Source organism: Adiantum capillus-veneris, chromosome 9 (assembly GCF_014529385.1).
Source record: "Adiantum capillus-veneris isolate H3 chromosome 9, ASM1452938v2, whole genome shotgun sequence".
Lineage (NCBI taxonomy): Eukaryota > Viridiplantae > Streptophyta > Polypodiopsida > Polypodiales > Pteridaceae > Adiantum > Adiantum capillus-veneris.
This window is the reverse complement of record NC_140939.1, coordinates 138,166,753-138,176,162: the sequence shown is the minus strand read 5'-3', so window position 1 is coordinate 138,176,162 and position 9,410 is coordinate 138,166,753.

Below are 9,410 nucleotides of genomic sequence, written 5' to 3'. Positions count from 1 at the left end.
GGGCATATGAGTGCCAAAGGAATGCAAATTCTTCAAACAAAGAAGCTTCTACCAGGTTTGAAAGAAGTGGACTTAGAGTTCTGTGAAGATTGTGTTTATGGTAAACAAAAGAGGGTAAAATTTCAAAATTCAAGAAATGAAAGAAAAAATAAAAAACTTGAGTTGGTTCATTCTGATGTTTGGGGTCCTGCAAGTACACCATCACTTGGTGGCTCATTGTACTATGTAACATTCATAGACGATGCGATTAGAAAAACATGGGTTTATGTCATGAAGAATAAATCCGATGTATTTTCCATATTTCAAAGGTGGAAAGCCTTTGTGGAGAATGAAACAGGTACCAAGGTTAAATGCCTCAGATCCGACAATGGAGGTGAATATTGCAGCCAAGCTTTTGAAAGCTTTTGTGCTAGCAATGGAATTCGGAGGCAAAGGACAACCCCAAGGACACCTCAACAAAATGGGATTTCGGAAAGGATGAACAGGACAATCATGGAACGAGCACGAAGCATGCGGCTACATGCAGGCCTACCGCTTGAACTTTGGGCGGAAGCTGTAAGTACGTCTGTGTACTTAATCGATCGGTCACCCTCAACGGCATTGGATGGGGGAGTTCCAGAAGAGGCATGGACAGGTAAACCGGTGAATTATGCATTTCTCAAAGTGTTTGGGTGTGAGGCTTTCATGCACATAGATAGAAGCCTAAGATCAAAGTTAGATGCAAAGTCCAAAAAGTGTTTCTTCATTGGCTATGGAGAAGGAGACTTTGGGTATCGCCTATGGAATCCTGAAGATGGTAAAATCTTAAGGAGTAGGGATGTAATTTTTAATGAACAAAATATGTACAAAGATTACTTGGAAAGAAAACAAACAAAAGAAACAGGTGATGAGTACATGGAGCTTGAGGACGGTGAAGACTCAAGGACTGCAAACGGTGACAATGTGCAACAACATCAACCAAATGAGGAGCCTCAACCTATTCCCCGAAGATCTACAAGAGCAAGTAGACCTCCAGAAAGGTTTGTTCCTTCCTTCAACCATCTCTTGATCTCAGATTCTGGAGAGCCGGAATCATATGAAGAAGCTATGCAACATGAATCCAAAGAAGAATGGACGAAGAGCATGCAAGTGGAGATGGACTCACTACATCAGAACCAAACATGGGAGTTGGTTGAGTTGCCTAAAGGTAAGCGGGCACTTCAAAACAAATGGGTGTACAAGATAAAGGAAGAAGAAGGTGGGAAGAAAAGGTACAAATCTAAGCTTGTGGTAAAAGGTTTTTCTCAAAAGAAAGGTATTGACTTCAATGAAATATTTTCTCCTGTTGTAAAAATGAACTCAATTAGGCTTGTCTTAAGCCTTGTGGCTGCTCATGATCTAAATCTCGAGCAAATGGATGTAAATACGGCATTCCCTCACGGTGACTTAGAGGAGGAAATCTACATGCTTCAACCAAAGGGGTATGAAGTAAAAGGTAAGGAGAAAATGGTTTGCAGATTAAAGAAGAGCTTGTATGGTTTAAAGCAAGCATCAAGACAATGGTACTTGAAGTTTGATCGATGGATGTTGGATCATGGATTCACAAGATGCAACTCGGATCACTGCGTCTACACGAAGAATTTGGAAGATGGGAAATTCATCATCCTAATGTTGTATGTTGATGACATGTTGATTGCAAGTGCTAACATGCAGGACATCAAAGACCTAAAAGAGGAGCTGTCCAAATCTTTTTCAATGAAAGATTTAGGTGCTGCAAAGAGGATACTTGGTATGAAAATATCAAGGGACAGGACGAAGAAGACAATAAAGCTATCTCAAGAAGATTACATCAAGAAGGTACTAGAAAGGTTTGCAATGCAAAATGAAAAACCAATTTCTACACCTTTGGCTGGTCATTTTAAACTAACGAAGGATATGTGTCCAAAGACACAAGAGGAGATAGCCTATATGTCTAAAGTTCCATATGCTGTAGCGGTAGGTTCTCTAATGTATGCTATGGTCTGGACAAGGCCAGACATTGCACATGCAGTGGGAGTTGTGAGTAGGTTCATGGACAACCCAGGTAAAGAGCATTGGCAAGCTGTGAAGTGGATACTTAGGTATCTAAAAGGGACAACAACAAATGCTTTGTATTTTGGAGGAACTGATATTTTTCTAGAAGGGTATGCTGATGCAGATATGGCAAGTGACAAAGATACTCGAAGGAGCACTACTGGCTATGTGTTCACGGTTGGAGGCACAGCAGTAAGCTGGGCTTCAAAGCTGCAGAAAGTGGTTTCACTTTCTACCACGGAAGCAGAGTATGTAGCAATGACGGAGGCAAGCAAAGAAATTCTGTGGCTTCACAGATTCTTAGAAGAGCTTGGATTCAAACAAGACAATTGTGTCTTGTACAGTGATAGCCAAAGCGCTATCCATCTTGCGAAGAACTCAGCCTTTCATTCAAGGACAAAGCACATTGAGGTGAGATATCACTTCATACGCACTCTTTTAGAAGAGGGACAACTAAAGCTAGGAAAGGTGCATACAAGTGAAAATCCTGCAGACATGTTTACAAAGGTGGTCAACAAGGAGAAGTTGAGCTTTTGCTCATCTTCAATCGGCATTCAAGGATAAAAAGCCAGAATGGAAAGCAGTCACAGGTTTGGTTTGGAGATCAGTCTCCAAGTGGGAGATTGTTAAGTATGGAGCCTGATTTACCCTTGTAATTTTTTGTGGTAAAAGCGCACATTTGTAAGGCCCCCATTATGAGGAGAAGCCATCGTGCGTGAAGGAAAATCACTCACCGGAAACCAAAATTTTCACGGACAAGAATCAGGGGCAACTTTAAAGGCCTCGGGGGCGGAGGCCCCCGAGACTTTTTTCGCCGGAATATTATGGCCGGACGGCAGTCGGAAAGTGGTCGGAAAACAACCGGTCGGTTGGCCGGTGGCCGGTAGTCAATGGCCAATGGCCGGTGGTCGGAAGTCAATGGCCGGTGGCCGGTGGCCGAATTCAAAAGCGGACTTGTCTTTTCAAGGGCGGCCACACATGGGCGGATTGGAGGGTCCGATTTGGACTTATTCGCACAAGGGCGGCTACACATGGCTGTCTCTCATAAGAGAGGGCAGCCCTTTTGGCCTATAAAAGGAGGCCATTTCTACACACATTTCATAGTGTGAAGTTGATGCAACAAGGTGAGTGTGAGGTGGTGAGAGTGAAGTAAGGCGGGAGCTCCATTAAGGGTATAATCCCTTTGTAAACTACTTCTTGTTTTGAAGTACCAAAGCCATTGAGTGGCTGCTTTCCCGTGGACGTAGCCCACATTGGGTGAACCACGTATATCGTGTGTACTCTCTCTCTCTCTCTCTCTCTCTCTCTCTCTCTCTCTACACTATAATCTCGTGTATATAAATTTGTCTCTCTCCATTAAGTAATCTACTCAATTATCTATTTAGCTACGTCTTATTTCCTAACAAAAGAAGCGAACTGGAAATACTAGCATAAATTTAAAATTTGCAATATTTTTGAGTTATTTTCTCACATATTAATTCACCAATTTTTCTTCTCTTTGCCATGGTTTGCAACCAGTTAGTCTCGATTTTCAACCGGTTCAAAGCTAAGTTGAGGCAATCCTTTCTCGACCACTGATTCTATTTAAACTCAACCTAATGATTTTATCACGTTCTAATTGTTTTAGAAAGCCACTGTGATTCTTTTTGTTTGTTTAATATGTGCCCCTTTAGAAAGCCTTAAAAGTCTTGAAAAGAAAGACATCTTGTCATTTCAAATGCTACTGGTATCTAACCCGCGCGTTGCCGCGGCTAGAAAATGCATGTTTTCTATTCTTACAACTACAACAGTGGAAAATTATATAGATTCTGTTTTTCTACATGTATACACTCTTTTGCATTTCAAAAAAACGATTCACAATATCTCTCTATGGATTCTCAAAAAAAAAAAAGATGCAAGAAACAACAAATATTCCTTTAATCCAAGTTTGGTAGGTTATCACATGTTACGTAGGATTTTCTAAACCTTACTCAATGGATCTAGGAGTGCTTTATAGCTATTGAAAAGAGAGAGAGAGAGAGAGAGAGAGAGAGAGAGAGAGAGAGAGATTAATGTTTACATTCTCCTTCTCCTCCTCCTTCTCTCTGTTTAATTGTATAGTTCTCTAGGTTGCTTGTAGTTGTTTAATTTTATCAGACTCACTCTCTCTCTCTCTCTCTCTCTCTCTCTCTCTCTCTCTCTCCGCACCCAAAAAAACTTTAAAGACTAAAAACCTTCATATTTTGTAGGTTTTCTTACCTTCTAATTTATAATTTAGAGGTAACGTTAAAATTTTGTAGGTGACATAACCCTTTGTTCTCAAGCTTTGCTCCCAAGTCATGAAGTCTCCAACGTTTATGGTGTTTGTTGTACACACACACACACACACACACACACACAGAGTGTGTGTAATTTTTTGAGAAAAAAAAGAGCTACATAGGGCCTTCCAACTCCATGATGAAGGAGAATTTTACCTTAAATAACTTCTCCAAAGAGCTGCTGCACATATTTGGCCAACATGGAAGACGATCATGCCTATGCGAACCACATCTGAGAGATGCAATTGGACATGAACGTGCAAAAAATGTGTAGTGCCATCACCACACAATGAGGGATCTTGTGAGGAGTACCATTGCCACTTGGTTGCACTCACATCAAGCTTGCATGCTTAAAATAAATGATTCCAAGCCTTTAGAAGAGGGGAAAAGAAGCATAGCTCATGTTTGCTCATTGGATGACTTATACATCAGACTCGACATTCTCGAGCCCATGGGATTGGCCCCTAGCTTGATGCAAAAAGAGATGAACAATGGCATTCAAATGATTATCTCCATACCCATCCCACATTCAAGCAAACCAATAGTTCAAGAAACCATTAATGTGCTAGCTATCATGCCAGGTCTAGATGAGGGGGAATTTGCCTCTTCACCATCATCATTAGATGTTGGATCAATGTCACCTTCAACAAATAATGTGTAAGTCACTTCGACACCTTTCCCTCCCTACTAAAAGTCTCAAATCTTTCATCTCTTGTAACATTGATTTTGTGTATTCCAATGCTGGAAAAAGGGCTAGGTTTAGTGCAATCACACCTAGAAATGTAGTTGAGTGTACGCTTATTGCAATCATAAGTAGATTTTCAAAGTTTTTTGGAAAAAACATTGTGTATTTGAGTGTCAAAAAATACCTAGGTTTAATGTGATCCCACCTGCAAAAGAAAACCTACAAATATAGTAAATTTGCCTTTAAAATTTCTCATACGTAGGTTTTCCAAGTTTTTGGGAGAAAGTATTGTGTCTTTGAACGCTAAAGAAAACCCTATTTAATCTACAAATTTTGAGATTTACCTCTAAATTCTAGATTTGAAGGTAAGAACTCCTACAAAGTTTATACAAATTTAATGTAAAAACCATTAAATACAATAAATTTTCCTTTAAATTTTTTCATAGGTAGGTTTTTCAAATCTTTGAAAAAAGCATTGTGTGCCTGAGTGCTCAAAGAAAATCTAAGATTAATGTAAATATAGAAAATTTTGAGTAAGAACCCCTAAGAATGGGGGTGCCACGGGCTAAGTGCAATTCAAGAGGTTACATTTAAATATGGTGTACATGTTGACCAAAACATTTTTTAAATAGGATGGTTTGTTTAAAGAGCCACTCAATAGCTATTTTAGTTTGCTTATGCCAAATACTTGCATGATGCCACATGCCTTTGAGATATAAGGACACAAAATTGTATCGTGACACGAGTCCTCACCTTGCCTCATGTGAAAACTACTCACAGCTTCCTTACCCTCACCCTTCTCCTTCTAGACATATGCCAAAGCCTAAACTACAAATATTAATACCATCAAGAGCTTGTTGTGTAGTTTCCAGTACATGATCACACTTAGTGTACATGTTGATAAAGCATTTTCAACCATAATCTTTTTTGGGGGCTTCTCCAAGAGCCCTTGATAGGAATCTCATCATGAATTCTTTCAGTCATGTCAACTTCTTAAATGTCGGTATTGAATAATACTAACATACCTTCAAGGTGCAAGCCAGTGTTGACATCATTTAGGCCATTTAATGAGCAAAAAAATGATAGTTGTGTTGGCACACAAAGCGGGTGACTTGGATGTAAGTTTCTAGGAAGGGAAACTATGAGTGATGACTTCTCAAATCCTTAGTGAAAGCTGGAAGATTGACACCAACAAAACACACTCTAGAGGGATCCACAAGGTAGAGAGCTTGATGAGTTGTAGTTGCAAGTTTTGCTAACTTTGGGACCAATTAGTAGGGATGAATTACAAATCCGAGAGGAGGCATTCAATCATTATCATACATGCAAATTGAGAAAATCAAACTTGAAAACCTTCAAATATAGTAGATTTTCTTCTGAAATTTGTCATATAGAATAATTTTTTGTAGGATTGGCCCTTGATGGAAACCTCTAAATTTAGTTAAAATCCTCAAATTTTAGATGTAAATCTCCAAACTTTTAGAGGAAAATTTTAGGAAAATCATGTAAAATCTTCAAATATAGTACATTTGCCTCTGAAATTTTTTATATGGAGGTTTTTTCAAGTATTTGGAAAAAAGCACTCTATATCTAAGTGCTCAAAAAAAAAAACCTAGGTTAAGTGTAATCCCACCTACAAATTTTGAGGGTTATATCTAAATTCGGTGAGAAAACTTACGAAGTTCATAGAAATTAGCGATATGAGATAGACATCAAAGGGGAGGCATACAGTCATCATCAAACACACAAACTAAGAAATTCAAATATAAAACCCTTCAATTATAGTAAATTTCTCTCTAAAAGTTTATCATATGTAGGTTTTCCAATTTTCAATTTTTTGTGGGATTCTCCAAGAGCCCTTGATGGCAACCTTCAAATTTTAAAGGAAAATCTCCAAATTTCAGAAGAAAATTTAGGAAAATCACGTAAAGACCTTCAAATATACTTTTCTCATAAGTAGGTTTTCCATGTTTTTGAAAAAGAGCACTATATATCCGAGTACTGGTGCTAGAAAAAAGGCTAGGTTTAGTGTAATCCCACTGACAAATTTTAAATTCTAGATTTGAAGGTGAGAAAACTCATGAAGTTTATAGAAAAGCACTATGTATCCAAGTGCTTGAAAAACCCTGGGTTTCGTGTCATCCCACCTACAAATTTTGAGACTTACCTCTAAATTCCAATCTGAAGGTGAGAATGCCTATGAACTTAAGAGGGAGAAACCTAGGTCTAGTGTAATCCCACCCACAAATTTTGAAATTTTCCTTTAAGTTCTAATTTGAAGTTGAGAGCACCTACAAAGTTTAGAGAAATTTAGTACAAAAACCTTTAAACAAATTCAACATTTTACTCCACCTTCCATCATTGTTAACTTGCAATTGCTCGCCACCCCTCCTAGATTTTCTCCCTGTCCTAGATTCGTCGACTTGGCTTACTCGCCTTTGTTCGTGATCTGCTATGGGACCAACCACTCTCTCTCTCTCTCTCTCTCTCTCTCTCTCTCTCTCTCTCTCTCTCTCTCTCTCTCTCTCTCTCTCTCGTCTACCGACTACACAGAAACCCTAAGCTCCTCTGCTCGTCTCCCCCTGGGCGAGGGCGGCCTGTGGGGGGGCGTTAATGCGTCAGCCCCGCCCAAGGCCCAAGCTCAATACAAGCCCGCTGCCTACTACTGCCGAACCGCCACAAAGGGACTTCAACTGCGCCCTCCTGTCGAATTCAACTGCGCCTGAGGCTTCTCTGCATACAACACAGATTTGTTGTTGCCGACGCGACTATACAACTGCCGACTACATAGAGCGCTTCTCTGCCGACTATACAGCAAGCACATTTTGATGCCGCCCCTAAGGCTTCAACTTAAATTAAAAAGCCTCTGTTCCCGCCTACACAGAGCACCCCTCAAGTCTCTGGTTTTCGAGCTAGGTCTCTGTTTTCGAACAGTTTTCGACTCACACCCTCAACAAGAAGGTGAACTTGTTTCAAGTTTTCAAGAGCTCTGAGAACATGTTCTCACCAAAGCCTCCAGCAAGCGAGAAGATGGCCACCAACAGCCCCAAAACATCGGGGAGAGCACGGGCTAGCTTTGCCGCTGTCCTCGCAGCTCCTAGCAAGACAAACCGCATCGGACAATTGCAAGCTGCTCTCGACATGGTCATGGAAGAAAACCGCGACCTCAAAGCGCGCCTTAGCACGCTCGAGGCACGATTTGACTCCATGATCGGCCTCACAACAGACAAGGTGAAGGAAGTCGAAGAAAAGGTCACTCAAGCTCATACGATTGCACTCGCCAAAGTGGAAACTTGTGTGAAGAGAATTGCGGGAACGTCAGCTTCAAGAAGAGAATGCCCTCAAGCTTCGCATTGGAGGGCTGCCCCAAGCATGGGATGAGTGCCAACAAGACTTCTGCAAGTTAATCGACCTCCTCAACGAAACTCTTAAACCGGTCCATATCGACTACGATCCGGTGGAATGCATCGTCAACAAGTTCAACACCAAGCGCACACCTAGTGGACATGCCATTCTTGAGTTCAAAGACAAGGAGGAACGGCTCCGATTACTCCAACAATCACGTCTCCTTAGAGACACCGGATTTTGGATCGCCGAAGAACTCACCCCGACACAAGTCAAGCACAAAGGTGAAGAGTTGAAAAAAGTGCGTGAAGCACGAGCCAAAGGCAAGTGGGCAGTATACCGCGGAGGGAAGGCCATCATTCAAGAGTTTCGAACGCCTGAACTGGCCCCTACCCCATAGGACCTCTCCTTAGGCTTTTATTTTTCTTTTGATGGACCCTCAGTCCTTAACTGATATGTATCGATTGCCCGCACTTAGAAGAACTGGTTGTAATGTTTTGTTTTTGGTCCCATGGGTCATATCTGACCTCCGTGGACGATAATTCAATCTATCTATCTATCTCTCTCTCTCTCTCTCTCTCTCTCTCTCTCTCTCTCTCTCTCTCTCTCTCTCTCACACACACACACACACACACACACACACACACAGATCGGCTATGGACAATTGTGATCTCGCGTTCTCTCTCTCTCTCTCTCTCTCTCTCTCTCACACACACACACACACACACACAGATCAGCTATGGACAATTGTGATCTCGCGTTCTCTCTCTCTCTCTCTCTCTCTCTCTCTCTCTCTCTCTCTCTCTCTCTCTCACACACACACACACACATCAGCTATGGACAATTGTGATCTCGCTCTCTCTCTCTCTCTCTCTCTCTCTCTCTCTCTCTCTCTCTCTCTCTCTCTCTCTCTCTCTCTCTCGTGCGTGCACGCGTGCATACACACACACAGTCTTAGGTACTTAGACAGGCTCGCTCAGCTAGATTGAACTCTCTCACAATCGCATTGGAGGTTGAGATTCAAGTCTCAT